Source organism: Mustela nivalis (assembly GCF_964662115.1).
Source record: "Mustela nivalis genome assembly, chromosome: 2".
Classification (NCBI taxonomy): domain Eukaryota; kingdom Metazoa; phylum Chordata; class Mammalia; order Carnivora; family Mustelidae; genus Mustela; species Mustela nivalis.
This window is the reverse complement of record NC_139021.1, coordinates 73,493,729-73,515,444: the sequence shown is the minus strand read 5'-3', so window position 1 is coordinate 73,515,444 and position 21,716 is coordinate 73,493,729. Positions and strand designations below refer to the sequence as shown.

Below are 21,716 nucleotides of genomic sequence, written 5' to 3'. Positions count from 1 at the left end.
ACAGCAGACATTAATCAAGCTGGGATGTTAATAAGGATAGAATCTCTTTCTGGCAAGGCTGACCTTTCCAAACCAGTACTTGTCATTCCTAAAGCTTAAGACACCAGGACAACCAGACAAATAGCAAGAGCCCAGAACCCCCAGGGTTCAAAAGCAATTAGGCAGACAGCACACGTTAAATACCACCCCCCCCCTTGCCTCAAAACCACCACCCTTTTCCAATTAGAAATGCACTGTTGGGGTGCCTGGCATCTGACTCTTGGTTTCAGCTCAGGTCATGATCTCAAGGTTGTTACACTGACCCCTGGGTAGAGCCTGCTTGAGATTCTTTCTCTCCCTCTCCCTCCCCACCACTTGCTCATGCTCTCTCTCTTAAAAAAAAAAAAAAAAAAAAAAAAAAAAAAAAAAAGTAAGAAAAGAAAAGCACTGTTAATGAGAGGGCAGCATCATTTGGGACTTTGATTGCTACAGGTTTGATTTGGACTGGTGTCTGGTTAAATCTCAAGGAAGTATGCCCCATGAAAGTATGGGCTCCATGGAGGAGGGATCACTCTGCATAGTCACTTAACAGGAAAAGAAAGCCCTGGAACCACTATTGGATTTGGAAGTCAGCCAACCAGAAAAACCTGAAGGACCCTCTGGACCCAGACACTCTACTACATCCCTGGAGGAATTTCATTCTCTCTGTGCCACAGTCCATTTACCCAGCAGCAATAAGGGCAACTCAAGTCCTCTTCGCTGGGTATGCAGTTGGAAATTCAGGCAGGCTTCCAGAGATACTTCATGTTACAGGTACGTACATGCCTAGCTATGCATTCCCTTTGGCTTCATGGCTGGAGCACAGCTGGAGGTAGCAGGTGGGAAACAGAACAACTTTGCCTTTTCCCCCAGTATTACTCTGGGCCTGCCATGCGAAACTTCACTAGGGGTCCTAAATAGGTTCAAAGTCAATGTCCTGGAAGCAACAGTAAGGATTACAACTCTTAAAAAAAAAGTTGTCAAAATTTCACAGTTATAATGATGTTCATCTAAGAACCTAGAAATAATGGCAATTGCATGGCTTAAAATTAATGCAAAAGAGTAAGATACCCAAAGGCATCTAAGGCAAGATGGCTCCCAGGCTTGCAGTTTTATCACAACTTCATTGAAAGTAACTGCTATTTTTAAAAAGACCCAGTCAGGGGCGCCTGGGTGGCTCAGTGGGTTAAGCTGCTGCCTTCGGCTCAGGTCATGATCTCAGGGTCCTAGGATCGAGTCCTGCATCGGGCTCTCTGCTCGGCAGGGAGCCTGCTTCCCTCTCTCTCTCTCTCTCTGCCTACCTCTCCATCTACTTGTGATTTCTCTCTGTCAAATAAATAAAATCTTTAAAAATAAATAAATAAATAAATAAAAAGACCCAGTCAATCAGAAGAAAGATCCAGTCACTATGGAAGCACTAATGGGCACTCGTTACTGATACTACAAAAACAACTTGATGGTTGCACAGGTAGAAATTGTCAAACAGTTTTCCAGAAAGGCTATGCTTTTTTATATTCTCAACACAGCAATGTGTCAGTGATCTTCTCTGTATCCTTGTCAGCATTTGGTATTATCATATATTTTTTTAGTCATTCTGATAGGTGTATGAAAACATCTCATTATACTTCTATTGTGCATTTCCTTAATGGATAATGATATTGTATATCTTTTTGTGTGCTCATTTTCCCTTTGCATATCCACTTTGGTGGAATGTTTCTTCATGTCTTTTGACTAATAAATGGATTATTTGTTCTTTTACTGTTGAAGTTTGAGAGTTCTTTATAGGTCTTAGATACTAGTTTGTTGTCAGATAATGTGGTTTGCAAATGTATCCTCCTAGTCGGTAGCTTTCCTTTTATACTTTTAATGAGGTCTTTCAAAGAGCAAATATTTTAAACATTGGTCAAGTCCAATTTATCGAGTCTCCTTCTATGATTCATGCTTTTGGTATCCAAACTAAGAACTCTTTGCCTCGTTCTAGATCTCAAACTGAATTTTCTCATGTATTTTTTCTAAAAGTTTTATAATTCTGCAATTTACATTTAAGTCCAAAATCCATTTTGAGTTAAATTTTGTATAAGTCATGAGGTTTAGGCAAGATTCATTTCTCTCTGCATGTCCAACTTCTCCAGGACAATTTGTTATACAAGTTATTCTTCCTGTATTTAATCCCTTCTGTATGTTGGTCAAAATCAGTTGGGCAAATCTGTATAGGTCTATTTCTGAGTTCTCTATTTCATTTCTTTGATCTATGTGTGTAGCTCTCTAAAAATGCCAAACAGTCTTGATTAGTGTTATTTTATAATTAGTTTTGAAATTGGTTAGAGTGATCCCTCCCACTTCACTTTTCTCTCTCTCTCTCTCTTTTTTTTTAAGATTTTATTTATTTGTCAGAGAGAGAGTGAGTGAGAGCAAGCACAGGCAGACAGAGTGGAAAGCAGAGTCAGAGGGAGAAGCAGGCTCCCTGCGGAGCAAGAAGCCCGATGTGGGACTCGATCCCAGGACACTGGGATCGTGACCTGAGCCGAAGGCAGCTGCTTAACCAACTGAGCCACCCAGGCATCCCCACTTTTCTCTTTCAAAATTACTTAACTATTCTGGTTCCTTTGCCTTTCCACATAGATTTTAAAATAACCTGTCTACAACTATTGGGGCGCCTGGGTGGCTCAGTGGGTTAAAGCCTCTGCCTTCAGCTCAGGTCATGATCCCAGGGTCCTGGGAGAGAGCCCGATGCGGGGGCTCTCTGAGCATCGGGCTCTCTGCTCAGCAGGGAGTCTGCTTCCTCCTCTCTCTCTGCTTGCCTCTCTGCCTACTTGTGATCTCTGTCTGTCAAATGTCAAATAAATAAAATAAAATAAATAAAAATAAAATAACCTGTCTACAACTATAAAAAATCTTGCTCAGATTTTGGTAGGTATTGCATTAAACATGCATATTCTGTTTGGAAAGAATTGACATCCTTGCTATGCTGAGTCTTCTAAACCATGAACATATCTCTATTTATTTGATCTTTGATTATTTTTGTAGTATTTTGTAGTTTATATAATACAAGTTTTATTTATGTTTTGTTAGATTTATACCTATTTCTCTTTTATTTGTGCAATTATCAATGGTACTGCACTTTTAATCTCAGTGTTCACATGTTCATTACTAAAATATAGGAAAACAATTCAGTTTTGTACTGGATTCACTTAATGATTATAGGAAGTGAGTTTGTTTGTCTTCTGGAGGGGCACTTTTTGGTAGATTTTTCAGGATTTCCTAAACAGACAATTATGTCATCCACATCTAGAGAGATATATCTTCATTTCTAGTATGTGCAACTTTTATTCCCTTTTCTTGCTTTTTGCACTGACGAGAATTTACAGCACTATAAAGAAGAGTGGTGAGAGCTGCTGCTTCCCACTTCTAGGAGGAAGACATATAGTCTTTCACCATCAAGTTTGATGTTGGCTTTAGGATTTTGTAGATTCATTTTATCAAGCTGAGGAAATTCCCCACTAGTCCTGTTTTTCTGAGAGGGCTCTCTAAATAAAAATCTAAAAAAATCTAAATTGTCAAGTGTATGTATGTGAAGTTGCTATTAATATTCCTGTATTATCTTTTTAATATTTGGAGGAGGAGGACCTTTAGTAATATTCCTGCTCTTGGTAATTTGCATCTTCTCTGTTTTTTCTTTGTTAATCTTGCTGAACATTCATCAATTTTATTGACTTTTTCAAAGAATCAACTTTATGTTCCATTAGTTTTCTCTACATTTGTTTTTAAATTTATGTTCCATTAGTTTTCTCTACATTTGTTTTAAATTCATCGATTTGACTTTTTCAAAGAATCAACTTTATGTTCCATTAGTTTTCTCTACATTTGTTTTTAAATTTTCCTCTCGATGCTTTCTTTGAACTTATTTTGTGGCTCTTTTTCTAAATTCTTGAGGTGAGAACTTAGATTATTGATTTGAGACTTTTCCTCTTTTCTAACGAAAGCACTAAGTGCTATAAATTTCCCTTAAGTACTGCTTTAGCTGTGCCCCCCAAAATTTTGTTATGTCCTATATTCACTTTCATCAGTTCAATTTCTTTTTACTTCAGTATAAGCTTTGACCCAATGGCTTACTTAGAATTGCACTGCTTAATTTCTACATGCTTGGAGATTTTCCTGTTATTCCTCTGCTGGTGATTCTAGATAATTCCACTGTGGCCAGAGAGCATATACTTATGACTTCTATTCTCTTAAATTTGTTGAGGTTTGTTTTATGGCCTAAAATATGTTCTATTTTGGTATATGTTCCATAAACACTTAGAAAGAATGTATATACTGCTGTGGCTGGGCAAAGCTTTCTATAAATGTCAATTAGATTTCGTTGGCTGATGATGTTGTTGAACTCTTCTATATTCTAGCTAATTTTCTGTTCAGTGGTTCTACCAGTGTTGCTAGAGGAGTACTGAAATCTCCAACCATAACTGTGGATTTGTCAATTTCTTCTTACAGTTCTATCAGTTTTGCTTCCCATATTTTGCAGCTTACTCTCTAGTGCATACCCCTTTAGGGTTACTATCTCTTCTTAGTAGACTGATCTTTCATAATTATATAATGTTCCTTTCTTATTCTAATTTTCTTTGCTTTGCAATATGCTTTATATGATATTATAAAGCCACTCCTGATTTATTTTGATTAATGTTTGCATTTTTCATCTTTTTTACTTTCAATCTTTCTATATTATATTTGAAGTGTGTTTCTTATAAACACCATATAGTTGGCCATAGTTTTTAATATACCCTGTCAATTGCTGTCTTATAGTCGGTATATTTAAACCATTGACATTTAATATAATTATTGATATGTTGTGACTTATGGATGCCATTATATCTTTTGCTTCTCTTTGTTCTTCAAGTATTCCATTTCTATTTTCTTTGGTCTGTCTTAAACATTTTTTATTGTTATTTAAATAATTTTTAAAAATCCTCAGACTTACTATGTTATTTTTAAATGTACCTCTTTGTAGAGTTTTTTGTGGTTGTTCAAGGTACTACATTATATATAGATAACTTACACCTCTACTGATACCGTGGGGCAGGGAGGTAGTATCATTAACAATGAGGAAAGTTGAAAGTCCTAACTCTACTAGGTCTCCTCCAACAGCACTCTAGCAGAGGGGTTTCCTTATTACAATGTGGGTTAAGGTAGGGCCATGGTTTTCCTGTGGTATTTGACTACAGTAGAACAATTATCTATCTTAAAGTTTTCTGTCTTGAGATTGGGTTGGAGTGGGGGAGGTGTTAAAAAAAAAAGTTTTCTGTCTTAAAAAAAAAAATAATAGTTTTCTGTCTTCCTACACTACCTCTTTTCTAGTCCTTTTGCTACAGACAGCAGGCTTTAACGAGTGCTTTCTTTGCATTTGGTGCTTTTTTTTTTCATTGTAATTACTTTTTTTTAATTTGTTTTCAGCATAACGTATTCATTATTTTTTCACCACACCCAGGGCTCCATGCAATCTGTGCCCTCTATAATACTCACCACCTGGTACCCCAACCTTCCACACCCCCACCCCTTCAAACCCCTCAGATGGAGGCATAATACTCCATAGTGTATATGGACCACATCTTCCTTATCCATTCATCCGTTGAAGGGCATCTTGGTTCTTTCCACAGTTTGGCGACCGTGGCCATTGCTGCTATAAACATTGGGATACAGATGGCCCTTCTTTTAACGACATCTGTATCTTTGGGATAAATACCCAGGAGTGCAATGGCAGGGTCATAGGGAAGTTCTATTTTTAATTTCTTGAGGAATCTCCACACTGTTCTCCAAAAAGGCTGTACCAACTTGCATTCCCACCAACAGTGTAAGAGGGTTCCCCTTCCTCCACATCCCCTCCAATACATGTTGTTTCCTGTCTTGCTAATTTTGGCCATTCTAACTGGTGTAAGGTGATATCTCAATGTGGTTTTAATTTGAATCTGTTTTTCATTGTAATTACTTTTTTTTAAAATTTATTTTCAGCATAACGTATTCATTATTTTTTCACCACACCCAGTGCTCCATGCAATCTGTGCCCTCTATAATACCCACCACCTGGTACCCCAACCTCCCAACCCCCACCCTTTCAAAACCCTCAGGTTGTTTTTCAGAGTCCATAGTCTCTCATGGTTCACCTCCCCTTCCAATTTCCCCCAACTCCCTTCTCCTCTCTAACTCCCCATGTCCTCCATGGTATTTGTTATGCTCCACAAATAAGTGAAACCATATGATAATTGACTCTCTCTGCTTGACTTATTTCACTAAGCATAATCTCTTCCAGTCCCATCCATGTTGCTACAACAGTTGGGTATTCGTCCTTTCTGATGGAGGCATAATACTCCACATCTTCCTTATCCATTCATCCGTTGAAGGGCATCTTGGTTCTTTCCACAGTTTGGCGACCGTGGCCATTTTAAACTAAAGACTGTAGTCAGAGATACAGAAGGACACTACATCATTCTTAAAGGGACTATCCACCAAGATGATCTAACAATTGTAAATATCTATGCCCCCAATATGGGAGCAGCCAATTACATAAGAAAACTGTTAATCAAGATAAAGAATCATATTGATATGAATACATTAATAGTAGGAGATCTTAACATGCCTCTCTCAGAAATAGATCATCGAAGCAGAAAATCAATAAAGAAACAAGAGCATTGAATGACACATTGGACCAGATGGACCTCATAGATATATACAGAACACTCCACCCTAAAACAACAGAATACTCATTCTTCTCAAGTGCACATGGAACCTTCTCAAGAATAAACCACATACTGGGTCACAAATCAGGACTCAACAGATACCAAAAGACTGACATTATCCCTGCATATTCTCAGATCACAATGCCTTGAAACTGGAGCTCAATCACAAGGAAAAGTTCCAAAGGAACTCAAACACCTGGAAGTTAAAGACCACCTTGCTTAAGAATGCTTGGATCAACCAGAAGATCAAAGAAGAACTGAAACAATTCATGGAAACCAATGAGAATGAAGACACTTCAGCCTCTTTGTTTTTTTGACTGTTTCCTTTGCTGTACAGAAGCTTCCTGATGACTGGTTTATCAAGCTCAAAGTCTCAGATTTATGAGATTAAAAAAAAAAAAAAACACACAGGGAATTTACCATTATGTTGTTCCTTAAGTCTTAAGGTTCCTAGCTCTTCTACCTTCTTCTTTCCACCTTTCATTCTTACATACATTTCTTATATATATTTTATATATACTGTCCAAGGTTTAGGTTATACTTAACCAAACAAATAGGAAAAAGTATGTCTACTCCATCTTCCCAGTAGTGTAAGTGCTTCTTCCTTAGCTATTTAATAAAGAACACTTAAAATAACTAAAGAAAGCACCAGCTAGCCATTATATTGTCATATAAATATATTCACTATCATCTAAATATATTTATTGTAAGATAAACATTATCATAAAATTTAAATTGAACTGGTATTTATTCTGATTCTCATTATCAGAAAACTGGGTTTTTCTTTAAGGTAAAGAGAAGTTTTCTTCTAATGTGAAATGATTCATTTTAATAATTCAAAAGACTGTTCAATTATCAACTTGATATTATGAATGTTATTTTTTAATTAATTAATTTATTTTAGAGAGAGAGTGTGATAGTGGGGGGGGGGGAGATGGAGAGAAAGAGAAACTTCAAGCAGACTCCCTGCTGAGCATGGGGCCTGACATAGGGCCCAATCCCACATTCTTGAGATCATAACCTGAGCTGAAGTCGAGGCAGACACTAAACTGACTGAGCCACCCAGGTGTTCAGTTATTATAGATATTCTCATATGAAAGTACATTTGTATCAGCTTGTTATAAATGCTGTAATTTGTGGCAGGTTAAAGATAGAGCAGGTTTTTGGTTTTTTTATTAAATTATGCTGCAAATACTAGCATCTGTTACCAGATACTAAGAAAGCAACCTGTTTTCTTAGCTAGATGATATCCCAGTCTCTGTCTTCTTAAATGCTCTAACCATACCTTGTGTAATCTTTTTCAAGAAAAACATGAATTCTAGAGGCAAAATTCAGTTAATCTCTCAATCAGCCTCAAGTGACCAGAATCTTCTAAACTGTAGGAACACAAGACTTTGTTATATGTAAGCCTCAGGCATCAACTCCATATGTGAGGGAAGGAAGCTTCCTAGTTTCCTACACCCTTTCGTGTAAGAGTAGAAGAGCGTCTCTAAAATATTTCAGTGTTTTCATAAAAATACCCACTAGCATCCCCCTACACATCACAGAGAATTCAATCGCTGAGGAGTAAAGTACAGGGGTGAAGAAGAAGTAGTGGACAGAGCATTTTATAGTTTTTCTAGAAATGGAGAAGCTAATAACCACTCTGTTACAGAGTCACCTCTTGTAAGCTTCTGAAAGTCTCTACAAGCTTCTGAAAGTCATTTTAGGCTGGGATAAATAAAGCATTCTTTACAAAGGCTATTTTCAGGCTTAAAAAAAAAAAAAACTTGTATTCTAGTAGAAAATAGGGAGGGGTTAATAAAGTCCACCCACCTGGCTACCATTACCCAGTTCCCTCCCCAGGACAGTGGTTCTCAAACTGTGACCCCACACCAGACTTACTGAGTCAGAATCTCTAGAATTAAGGTCTAGAACCAGCATATTTAACAACCCTGTGGTAACTGGGAGATCTCTGCCTTTGTACTTTGAGGAACATAGTTTGAAAATCACTGTGCTTCAGTTAGTTTAATAGTTAGCATAACACACAGAAAATCAGACCTCTATGGGGAATATTAAGTAGAAACAGAACCACCAAAATCTCCAGTCACAGTGAACAATTAAAGAGCAGCCACCACAGGTGGTCCTGGGGTCCAGAGCAGGAATGTCGTGCATACTGAAGACCAAACCACACCAGGGTGGCTTCCTATTATTTTTTGCTTCATTGAGTTATGAGGTGAATGGTAGTATAGTACAAGTAAAGGTAGGGGGGTTTTCTTTCTAATTCCCTCTTTTATGAAATAACTTTTTCTAAAATAGTGACTTACTGAAACATTTTACGTCTTACTAAAACATCTTACTATGGAAACACGACATTTAGAGAGAAATCTATTAGTCAACAAATGTCAATTCATGAACAGTGTTCTTTCTAAAGTTAACACGAATAATTTAATTGATCAGCACCATCAGCTAACATCAATCACCAAGGGGACATGGGTAGCACTCCAAACAGATAACAGAAAGAAGGGGTTTGGAGGAAGTGTGCTGCATAAAGTCAAATATATATAGAACAAACAAATACCTATGCTGCCAAAAAGCAAAACAAAACAGGGTACCTGACAAGCCCTCATATACCAAACCACTGGAAGCAGGCAATATTAACGTTAACACTGCTTTTACATGAACTGTTTATGTTTTAATATCTGATTTCACATTTCCCATATTGCTTCTCCTGTATATAAGGATTTCACAATTTTGCCTATTAAAGCAATAGCAATATTTGGCTATACTTTTAGTATCCTAAAAACATGCCAGAATGTCCAAGAAAGGAATAAACAAATTTTAAAATATTTATTTCCAAAGAATATATAGTGGCATAGGGGAAAACTCTTTATACAATGTTAATTTTTTTTAAAAAAAACAGAGATATAAATCTATATTTTGGTATCATAATGAGTTTGATCCCAATTTTATAAAATTTGCATATATATGTTTATTTGAGATAAGTTGAAATAAATAATAATAATAATAATAATAATGTATACACACATTTATTTCAACTCTGGATATTGAGTATATTATTTTCTGTTTTACACATTTTTGTTCTAAAATTGTCTATAATAAATGTATATTCATTTTATAATTAGAAAAAAAATGTATTTTTTACATGACCAAGTTTCCATTCTCTTGAAATGTTTCTAGAATCTTTTCTACTTAGTCATGCTCTTTTTAGCAATAAAATCATCCCCAACATATTTGAAAATACCCTTCAAGCACAAAGCCATTGGCCCCAAATATGAACACAAATCACTGAAGCTTTAAAATTCTACTATCCTATAAAGAATATGTGGTTCATATATACAATGGAATATTGCTCAGTCATCAGAAAGGATGAATACCTACCATTTGCATCAACATGGATGAAACTGGAAGGGATTATGCCAAGGGAAGTAAGTCAAGCAAAGACAATTATCATTTGGTTTCACTCATATGTGGAACATAAGGAATAGAGCAGAGGACCATAGGGGAGAGGAGGGAAAACTGAAGGGGGGAAAAATCAGAGAGAGAGATGAACCATGAGAGACTATAGACACCAGGTTTTACCTTAGTCAAAATGTTGCTTAGGAAATACTTGTCGGGATAAGACAAGGTTATATATACTGTTACCCATGGGACTGAGGACAGTCCCAAATACACGTGTAGAAGACAAAAAAATTGCTACATAAAATCTTTACTCTTGAGTTACTCCAGTGATATATATAAGCAAAGTGAATTGAGATTTTGAGCAAGGGGACCCATGGATGGGCCCACACATTAGCTTTGTTGGAGAGATGTAGGGACAAGTTACCTCTGCCCATAGCTATAACTCACCAGTTAGCTGATTAAGAGCCCTGGGTTTATTTGTATTTCTTGGGCAGAGGACACATGGGGCTAGAATGGCTGTTATGAATTAGAGCCTTATGAATATCATGTGTTCATTTAGTAACCTGAATACTTCGTGCCTTTTTTATACTTAGCATTTCATAGATCCCATATATATTTAGTGTATAATGAATATTTAGTACCCAGGACCTCATGAATATTAGAGATATTTTGATCTTTTTATTCCTTCTCACCTATGTTGGACCTACACATGTTCTACTTACTGTCTGTTTATATGTAACATATCTTAAATGTTTCACTTATTTTTTTATAAATTTATTCATCTTCTACAATAGAACTAAATATTTCAAAAGCAAGTGCACATTAAAACCACATTGTCCCTAACTGCCAGACTAGTAACCCTATCAGAGAAAGAAATTCATTTAAGTCATCATAACGTACCTACATTGATATGGGAAATCTTGCCTGCCTTCCAGAGCTGACTAGCTGGTTTTAACCACTATGAGCTATATGACTCCAGTCAAGTCACTTATTCTCCCCATCCTTCAGTTTCCTTAACTCTAAAATTGGAATTATAATGGTATCTACTATATATGGCTATTGTGTAGATTAAATGAAATAATCCAAGCACTCAGAACAGTGCCCAGCACATAGTATATAAGTGATAATTTTGTAATAAAATTTTCCATAGACCCCTTCATACTGGTGTCCCCAAAACATCTCTTTTTCATCTAAGCTCTCATCTCCAGGTCTAGAATCTACCTCTGTTACCTTTGGAAAATTACAGTGGTACTTGTCTTATCTCAGATTATTTGACAAAGCAAAGTAAATGTAAATGTGACAGGACTGGTAACACAATGAGATCAGTCCAATGAGAGGACAAAGCAGAGAGTATTACAATCTTCAGTTCAATCCTCAATCAACTCTCACATGAATTACACCATTTCCAATCATTTTACCGTCCTTTTAACTCACACTCCTTATTCTCTGTACAACTGATTTGCCTGTATTATCTGATTGTGGTTTTTTTCTCCTTCTCCTGCTCTATTCAGTTTAAAGTACTCTATATCTGCTAGCCAGCTTGTGAACAAATGCATCCTGCCCCTCCATCCATTCTCCACACTTGGCCAAGAATGCATATTCCTTGTGTCTTCTACGAGGATTCACACATCCAAACTCCATTTGTCAACACCATCTGCCATTTCTCTCCAAGATCTTTCTCAATCATCCAAGTCCCATCTGAAGGTATAAATGATGAAGAATGATAATAGTTTACCCTTTGCCCAATAGCTGCTATGTACCAGAATGTTTGTTCATGGCTTCCCACTCTTGATCTCTAATCCTGATATCATAGGTATTATTGTTAGCACCCACAAGATATCTTGTGAAGCAACCCTCATAAACCCAGAGACAGGAAAAATAAAAATGTGTTCAGAGTTAAGCTGTAAAATCAATACAAAGTAGATTAGAAATATGTTATTACCTTAAACATCCAAAAAGTGAAGAGTCTTGCATTAAATGACCAAAACCAGATAGAATGTATAAAGTTATCTAAAGAAAGAATGTGCCATAAAAACTGTAGGAAAAAAGAAGTCTGCCACTAACTGGTTGAATGAAGAATCATTCTACTACTCTCTAGTCACTTTCCACTATAGAGTATAACAAAGCCAAGCACTTCCTTTTCCAGTCTTCTTTGCAGCTGGAGGGATGGGTGACAGGCACATAAGGAGACCGTGCAATGGGGTCATATTACACAATTCTGACAAGTGAGAAATAACTGGAAATCTGCTAGAGATGTCTACAAGAGGTTTTGCTTTCATAACAATAGGGACACTCCCCCCCTATGTCCTCCTACCTTGAATGAAAAATGTAACAGTTACAATCAGAAAGGACATGGCATTTAGAATTTAATAGATCTGGGTTCAAATCTGTTTTCCCACATACTGGAGGTGCAATATTGGGCAAACTGTTTAACATGCTTCAAAAGCAAGTGCTTTTGTAAATGTAAATGGGTTTAATAATACCTGTAGATGTTCCAATGAGAAGAGAATGATGTACCAGAATGGTCAGATGCTTGAATCCTTAGCTGTTTTGTTCTCTCCAGCTAGCAGCTTCACAGAATTGCCAGATTTTAATCAGAAGGCACTTGCCACTCTCTGAGTACAACCACATTCCTTGCTCTGTCCATGTCTCTGAAAAAAGTCTTTATTAAATTCTCTCAAATTGACCATTTCAGGGTGCCATGAACTTTCTGCTAGAGCCCCAACTGATGCAACCACTGATGAAATATGTGTATCTGAGGTGACTTCACTCAGACCGAGAGCAACCAGTCCAACCAGGCCTCAGAGGTGCCCTTCAACCCAAAGACTCCTGAGCCAAGCCTTCCTCCCCTTAATGTCCAAGTTACCAGGAGAGAACTCTGGTCTCCTACCTATCTCAGGAACGAACACACACACACACACACACACACACACACACACACACACACACACACACCATCCCACCCCAACCAAAGAAAAGGAAATAACATTCAAGCAGGGTCAATAGCTGGATTAAACTTTCAGAAGAATAAAGAAAAAGCAGGAAGGACTAAAATACTTTAAACTCCGTCTAATTTCATGTTATATCCCTAAAGTTTACCATAGTGCAGACAGTGAATGAATAATAAAAAGGACTGCCCATGTCCACATTCCCAGTCCAGCCCAGGAAAGAAGGAAAAGCAGAGATGAAGGGGAAAAGCTTCCCTCACAACTAGGCTGGAGAGAGGAGGAAAGGCCAACAATGACTCAGTAATCTCAATCAGTCTGGGATTATTTATTTGTTTCATATTATACGCTTACCCTCCATTAATTTTGATCAGGCTATCAAAATCCTGAATTTTCTTATTTCCACCTGGTATTATTTCTCTTTCTTACTCTAGATTCCTCCAGAATTTGGGGACACTGAGGTGCTGAGAAGCAACTTTCCTCAAGCTTAGTGGCCAACTTCCATTCATCGTTTAGCATGAAAATTAACACAACAGAATCCCAGTTCCTGCCAGAATTGAGCCATTTCCATAACCCTCTTGGTCTTGGGCTTTTCCTTCTGGCCTGTTGGGCTGCTAGCTCCTTGGTCTTCTGGCATCTCAATGCTATTTATACTACTCTATTCCCTAGTCCTACTATCTTAAGATATGTCTTTACTGATGCTAAGACAGCCACTTGCTATTGACAGCAACTTACCAGTAATCAGCAGCAATTAGCAGCAGCTGCCTGAGTTAACACATTAGAAGTAACTCAGCAAACTCTGAGGGAGAGATCTCTGAGAATTTGGTCAATGACTAACCTCTTCTCATCCTCCAGCTGCAGAGGAAGCCTTACACCTATCTCCCCAGAACTCTAAAAAGGTTGCTAATGTACACTAGATCTTGTAAACTCACAAGGAGTCATTCCTTCTTGGGGTCTGCAACATATCTTTCTGGAACTCCTTCCATGTAATGCGGTTTGGCATGTTCAGGTGTAGCCAGATGGCAAGTGACTAGCTTCACGTTATCCTCAGTGATGAAGGTTCAAAAGTCATTCACCTTGAGCTTCTTCCATCAGCAAAGTGGCACCAAAGGATATCACAGGGGTGATGTTCAGAGGTGGCTCATAGAAAATGCATCTTAATACCCTCGTTATTCCATTCAAGACACAAATTGGCAGTGCCCACCATCCAATAGCCAGAAGTTGAAGTCTGCTGAAAAACAAGACAAGGTCATCAGTGTGGAACTTCTGGTCAACTCCTGGAGAAAACCAATCAGCAATCTATCTACATATTATTAAAAACAAACAGGCACAGTGCAGGCACTGGTATTCAGAGCTAAGGAGTTCACAGGCTGGAAAGAGTGAGAGATCTAAGTAGACAGTTATTATACAGTATGAGAAACAATGTGATAGCAGGAAGTACTGTGTGCTAGGGAAGTTTCTAAGAGATATCAGGAAAGACTTCCTGAGAAGATGATGCTCAAACCAAGCTTTAAAGAACAAACAGAATTTGTCAGGACAGAGATGGCAGAGGGCATATCAGGTGCATATGGTCTAAGACACTGGGAGAAGCTGGGATCCTTGAGGTCCTATACTTGTAGTTCAGCTGGTAGGTCAGGGAACAAGAAAGGTGTGAAGTAGCAAGAGATGAGACTGAAGGAGAGTCAAAGGAGGAAAAAGTCTAAGGGTTCTTAGTGAATTCCAAGGTTCTTTCAATCACTGTCTCTATTTTCTTAAAAAAGAGCCATGAAAAAATGAAATTTTAGGAATAGAAGAGAATTTGGATATCAACTGCAGCCACCTATTTTATACACAAGTAAACTCTGGCCCATGGAGGTCAAATCAGGGTAAGAGGCAGCACACTGAAATGATGGGATGATAGCAGTTCACATATGTCAAACATCTTACAGACCACCATGCTCTTTCACTTACCACATATCAATAATGGAAGGAAACATGAACAAGTCAAAAGACTGAAGTTGTGCGCTGCCTCAATTCCTGCCTGAGGTGAGTGATCCTTGGTAGGCCCTTTAATGGCTCAGGATCTCAGTTTCACATCTACAGGATGAAGAGGCTGGATCACAAAGGGTTTTTCCAATTCTAACACCCCACATTTCTAAAAGCTGCTACTATGGGGCGCCTGGGTGGCTCAGTGGGTTAAAGCCTCTGCCTTCGATTCAGGTCATGATCCCAGGACATTGGGCTCTCTGCTCAGTGGGGAGCCTGTTTTCCCTCTCCCTGCCTGTCTCTCTGCCTACTTGTGATCTCTGTCTGTCAAATAAATAAATAAAATCTTTAAAAAAAAAAAGATTTAAAAGCTGCTACTACTGAGTCTTTACTGCCACACTGGAAAAAAATAACTTCTCCTTCAAAGGCCTGAAGTTGTAATTTTCTGAAGGTTTTCAGGGTAGATCTGACCCATATTTCTTTTCTTTTTTTTTTTTAAAGATTGATTGACGAATTGATTGATTTGACAAAGAGACACAGCCAGAGAGGGAACACAAGCAGGAAGAGTGGGAGAGGGAGAAGCAGGGAGCCTGATGCGGGGCTCAATTCCAGGACCCCAGGATCATGACCTGAACTGAAGGCAGACATTTAACAACTGAGCCACCCAAGCACCCCTAACCCATTTTTCTAACCATAATCCACTTTCTGCTTAAACAAACTTATGACAAATAATCTAACACCATCCTTATTAGAACATCTCCAATTAAACAAAAAAACAAGGCGCCTTCATAAACTCTGGAAATCCCTCTAATCCCCAAAGAGTCAGCACTGCACTGCAAATTGAAATTGTTTCATGATACGCAAAAAAAGGCCCCAAAATCATAGCTTTCTTTTTTAGTTTAAATTTAGGCACTAAAAACCTACAGGGACATTCCATAATAAAGAAATGAATATTTTGCACCTTCTGCCTTTCTCATCATTTATTATTAAAGACATTTGCAGGAGAGCAGGCTCACATTGCTTAGGAATCCATCCAGGCCTGCTGGTAATTCTCATTATGAGGTGAGGAGCACAATCCAAGAGGTCCTTCATCTTACGGAGAGTGGAACAATGTGGCTGTCAACACAAAGATTGAGGATGAGGGCAGGCACTACACAGCAGGAGCAAAAGGATGCCTCAGGAGCAGTGATCATATTTCAGGCAAATGACCTGAAAATCAAGAGAAGAGAAAAAACTAAAAATGTAATATGCTAAGTTTTTCAACAGTGGCCATTTCCTTTTAAAATAAGTGCTTCAGGGCATTGTGCTCTGGTGTGGCATCTGAACATGGAAAAGCTCAGCCTGTCCTCGAGTTTACAAGGAACAGGAAAGATGACAAATGAGCGTAGAAGGCAGCAAGAGATGGATATCAAAAAATCAAGAAGGTGAGTCCGGAGAGGACAGAAGTCACATGCTAGGCGATCTGTGAGACTGCAACCAATTGGGGCAGAGCAGGGTTGTGGCAGGAGGTGAGGGAGGCATCCATCTGCCCTCCAGGCTGTCTGGACCACGTCCCTCGTGCCAGTCACTCTCCCTTTGCTTAACCATTTCCCTCCTTGCATCATCTGGATTTCCTTCCTTCACTTGTTCATTGTGTATCTCCTCCACTAAAATGCAAGCTCCATGAGAGCAGAACTTTGCCTTGTTCTCTTCAATGCCTAGAACAGTGACTAGTATGGAACAGGTACTGAATAAATGGTAGGAAGCAAGGCAGGCATGCAGAAAATAAGGAGGGTGGGGAGGGAAATAGGGAGGAAAAGTACAATCCACAGAAATGAATTCATGTCCCTACTCATCTTTACCTTACATCCTATTTACATTTTAAAGTTGATGTGGATTCCTTCCACTGAGAGAGCTACCCCTGCTCCTTTTAGCCCACCTAATTCTTAACTTGGCCCTAAACTCTCTTACAGTCCAGTGTCTGGCCATTCCTCACCATGCATCCCACCAAACTACACAATCATTTGTACATGCCGGTGTTTTTGTGCCTGCTGTTCCTGTGCCTAAAATAGCATCCTTCTTGTACCTTTCTCTGCCAGATAAACTCCCACTCATTCTTCAAAACACAATGTAGCAATTTAGCAATATATAACAAAATGTTAAATAACACTCCTTTTGATCCATCTACCCACTGCTATAAATGTATCCTTGGGGTTTCCTCACACAAGGCAAATGTTAGCTCTTCTAGGAAGTTCTTTCCAAACTCTGAGGCCAGGCCACAGGCACTCTTGTGTTCCAACAGCACACAGAGCACTTCTTCTTTCTTTCTTTCTTTCTTTCTTTCTTTCTTTCTTTCTTTCTTTCTTTCTTTCTAAGATTTTATTTATTTATTTGACAGAGAGAGATCACAAGTAGGCAGAGAGGCAGGAAGAAAGAAGGAAGCAGGCTCCCTGCAGAACAAAGAGCCCGACATGGGGCTCAATCCCAGGGCCCCAGGATTATGACCTGAGCTGAAGGCAGAGGCTTTAACCCACTGAGCCATCCAGGTGCCCCAGAGCACCCCCTTTCATGTACCATTTATCCTACAATGTGTAACTGTTTGTTTATAAGGTATTCTCCTCATAGTAAACCTGACCAGCTCAGGAAACTTATATAGGCAGACAGACAAAAAGGTAAGCAAGAGAGCAAATAAATACATAAATACATACTTCCAAATAAAAGTTGGGGGGGGGGAGGATAATGCAATCTCCAAACAACGAATGAGAATCTCCCTTTTTAACTTATTGTGCACTTATTGTGTATAATGTTGATAAATTTTAAATCTAAATTCTCCTCTAAGTGTCCATACTATGCACTTTGATATTCTATGGTATGTTGCAGGCATCTAGGTCCTGTCTGCCCAAAGTATTACAGTGGGCAGAATCCATATCCTGTACATCTCTGCCCGTCCCCATGCCATCTAGCACATGGTACACAGCAGGATTTCAATTACTACCCGGTTGACTGGTCACAGAAATAACTGAAGGCACAGGTGCTACTGACAGGTTTGAAACATCATCTATTAATAAAGAGATCAAACCCATGGAGGGAGAAGAGACCAAAAAGGGCCCCTGACTAGCTCATATTAAAAACAAACAAAAAACCCTCTGAGGCTACTGATGAGTATCACTGTTATAATCTGAATTTACTGTCTATAACGTGAATTTGTGACTTGTGAGAAAGAAACCTTATTTTGAAGGGGTACAGAAACCTATAGGAAGTGTATCATACATAGTCTCTGATTTATATACCCTCTATTTTCTGAAGAAGGAGAAGGACAAGGAAGAGTATCACACACATATTTAATAAGAATGAATAGGCAAGTCACAGATTGGGAAAAATTATCACAAAACATATATATGGAATATTACTACACATATACCAGATGGGCAACATTTTTAAAAATCTGACATTAATCAACATTTTCAAGAATGTGGCTCACTGGAAACTCTCATGCATTGCTGGTAGAAGTATAAATACATCCAGCTACCTATAGTTGATTCTCATTATCAGGAGTAGTTATGTTCTATAAAGTTGCCACAAACACTGAATTAGCAAATACTTTTTCTGCCCCTGGGAGAAAAAGGGTTTGTTTCCTGCAAGTCTCTAATCACAATATTTTTGTCAACCAGTCAATACATAAACTTGTTTTATTTGTGTTTCTGTCCAAAGACACCTTATTTAATATGTGTTATTGATTCATCAACATTGAATTCATGGCTAATAGCACTATAACTTAAGCCTAAAGGAAACATCTAAAATACATATATTCTCACTAGGGCATATCATAGCTTTCTTGTGCTTAGGAACACTAGACAGCACTTCAGTACTACACTTGGGGCCCATTTTAAACAGTGACATCAACAAAAAACACAAAAACATTAAAAACTCGGCAGCAACAGACATGGAAAGGACACTTGTCTACAATGAGCTGAAAAAAGAAGGCAGAGTGACACCTGATTCAACCTCAGCTGGGAATGTGCATATTGGCAAGTCAAATATTTTGCCACTCTGTACCTATCTGTATTTGACCATGAAAGCAGCATGAGGACTGATTTTGGAATTACAAATAATTTCTATCAAGTAGGAGAAATCATAAGTACAGAACATGCAAATAATGAGGATAGACTGTACATTGGAAGAGAGAATTTATGGTCATTATTATAAATCAAGTCAATGATGAGCAAGCACTGCAATCCAGCAATTCCCTCCTAAGTATAAACCCTATAGAAAGTCTTGCACATGTTCAGCAGAAGGAATATACAGGTTCATTTGTAATACATCACTCATAATAGCCCCAAACTGGAAGCAACCTAAATACCTGTCCTCAGGTATTTAGAATAGAATGGGTAGAATGGGTAAATATATTATAGTAGAAGAGTTACATAATTGCAATACTATATAGCAACAAGCATTTTTAAAATTTTTTATTTAAATTCAATTAGCCACATATAGAGCAACAACCATTTTTAAACTACAATTACATGCAACAATGTGAATGAATTTCACTAAGTGTAGAATGAAAGATGACATCCATAATGTAGTTTTGAATGAAAGAATACTCACTGTATGATCCCATTTCATAAAACATAAAGTTTTTAACAGTCCATTTTTTGTTGAAGAATATAAACAGGTAGTGGTATTACAAGGAAAAGCCAAAAAATTATTATAACAGATGGTTAAAATATGTACATAGGTTTGTGATGTGGAAAACAAAGGCAAAAGAAAAAATTAAGTTTCTTTACTGCTTACAGCCCATTGACAAGTCCTTGAAACAGGCAGAGTGGCATTCGTCTAGGAACTTGGCTGCCTCAATGTTAATACTTTGTTAAGGGCAAAAGGCAATTTTAGCCTGAACCCCCCAGGTTCCTGCAAGTCTACTTTAAAATTTATTTATATGTATACAAATAATGTACAATTATAAAATATAAATATAATATATAATTACATAAATACAATTATGTATAAAATATATATAATAATATATTCTATATAATATATTTAATATATGATATATAGAATTGATATAATATAAATATAAAATGTATATTTATTTATACTTTAAATAAAAATTCCTTTAAAAACTTTCTTTATCTCCACCCCCCACAAGATATATGTTGGCAATCATCCCCCAAGCATAGGGAACACTGATATACATCCGAAGGGTCTCATGACTAGGGTTTTATCAGACAGTAATAAATGACCTTTTCCTAACAATAACTAGCCCCCTCAAGGTCCTATAAACCTTGCTTCCAAAATTCCTTAGAAACTTACACTATCCCTAACCCCTTCCCAACTTGAAAGTATGTGACTGGCCAATCCTCATAATCTCAGTGCAGCTCTTTCTGCCCATGGGTTCTGGTCCCAGCTTTAACAAAACCACTTTTATTGCACTGAAGATGTCTGAAGAATTCTTTATTGGCTGTCAGTTCTGAACCCCAACATCTCCTACATCACTCTGCATACACTTTTCTGTGTATATAGTATACTTTTCTTTATAGAAAAATTAAAATGTATTTTTAAAAGGATCAGGATGCTCACGAGTAAAATTCTTATATAAAATGGGAAAGGAAGGCAAGGAAGACCTACTTACAAAAAGGCTTTTAGCTTTTTCCAATGTTTAAAAGATTATCACCTTAATAAGAGCATACATCAATGCCTTTTCTTAATATTATATATGAGTTGGAGGGCCTTATCTTGTAATTAAATAAGTAAAACATGCAATGAATAAATAGTGTATTTATACGTATCCATTAAATGAAAGTAACCAACCAAAAACTAATCCTGAGTCTTTTGGTTTAAACTAGCATATGAGAACCATTAAGTTAGCCAAAGCCATATCTGAGCCACAAAAGTTAGTGCGTGAAATCTAGAACCTTCTACGTAGAAGTGTACTAGTAAGAGCTCTAAGCACCTTGGAAAACAAACAACAAAAAGTCAAACTGTCTGTACAACAACATGTGTCCACAAAATGTGAAATAATCCTCACAATAACCAATATTCCTATAGGATGTATAACTTTGCTTTTGATCATGATATTCAGCGGAGAGAACTTCTCATCTGTTAATCCAGAGTCCATGACTTGTCCTATACAGACGCATGACCTTGATTAATCATATAATTTCTCAGGCCTCTGGTTTTCTCTCTATAATACATACGTGTGGGCCAGCCATCTCTAAATTGCTTTCCAGTGCTAAGGTTCTCTGAAATCAAGAGTGATTTTTTTTTTTTTAATTTAAATTTAGTTAGTGAACATACAGTGCAATACTGGTTTCTGGAGTAGAATTCAGTGATTTGTCACTTACATACAACACTCAGTGTTCATCACAAGTGCCCTCTTTAATCCCTAAGACCCACCTAGCCCATTCCCCATAGAGGGAAATGTTTTTAAAGGAGAACCCTTCACTTTAATTCTTGCTCAACCTACAATTCATCTGCATTTAAGTGATAAATGACCTGACAACCAAAGAAAATAATAAAATCAAAAGGCAAAAAGAATCTCAAGGGAATTATTATAATTATAATCTCCCTTACTTAAATTGACCTAAAATGAAGGTTGTTATCAATAAATCCCTCAGCATGTAAACCAAGAACACAGACTTTAGGGAACCAAAAGGGGGACATGATTAAACTGGAAGAAAAT

The 21,716-nt window shown here is 37.6% G+C and overlaps 1 protein-coding gene across 1 annotated transcript in view; it reads right to left on the bottom strand.

Moving 5' to 3' along the window:
• Positions 1-21,716, bottom strand: part of CRH (corticotropin releasing hormone) — a 189,697-nt gene that overhangs the window by 85,032 nt on the left and 82,949 nt on the right. The window contains exons 5-6 of the mRNA XM_082719166.1: positions 14,023-14,321; positions 12,629-12,796 (exon numbers count right to left, since the gene is read on the bottom strand). The gene's annotated coding sequence lies outside the window, so the exon portion shown is untranslated. The remainder of the gene's footprint in view (positions 1-12,628; positions 12,797-14,022; positions 14,322-21,716) is intronic.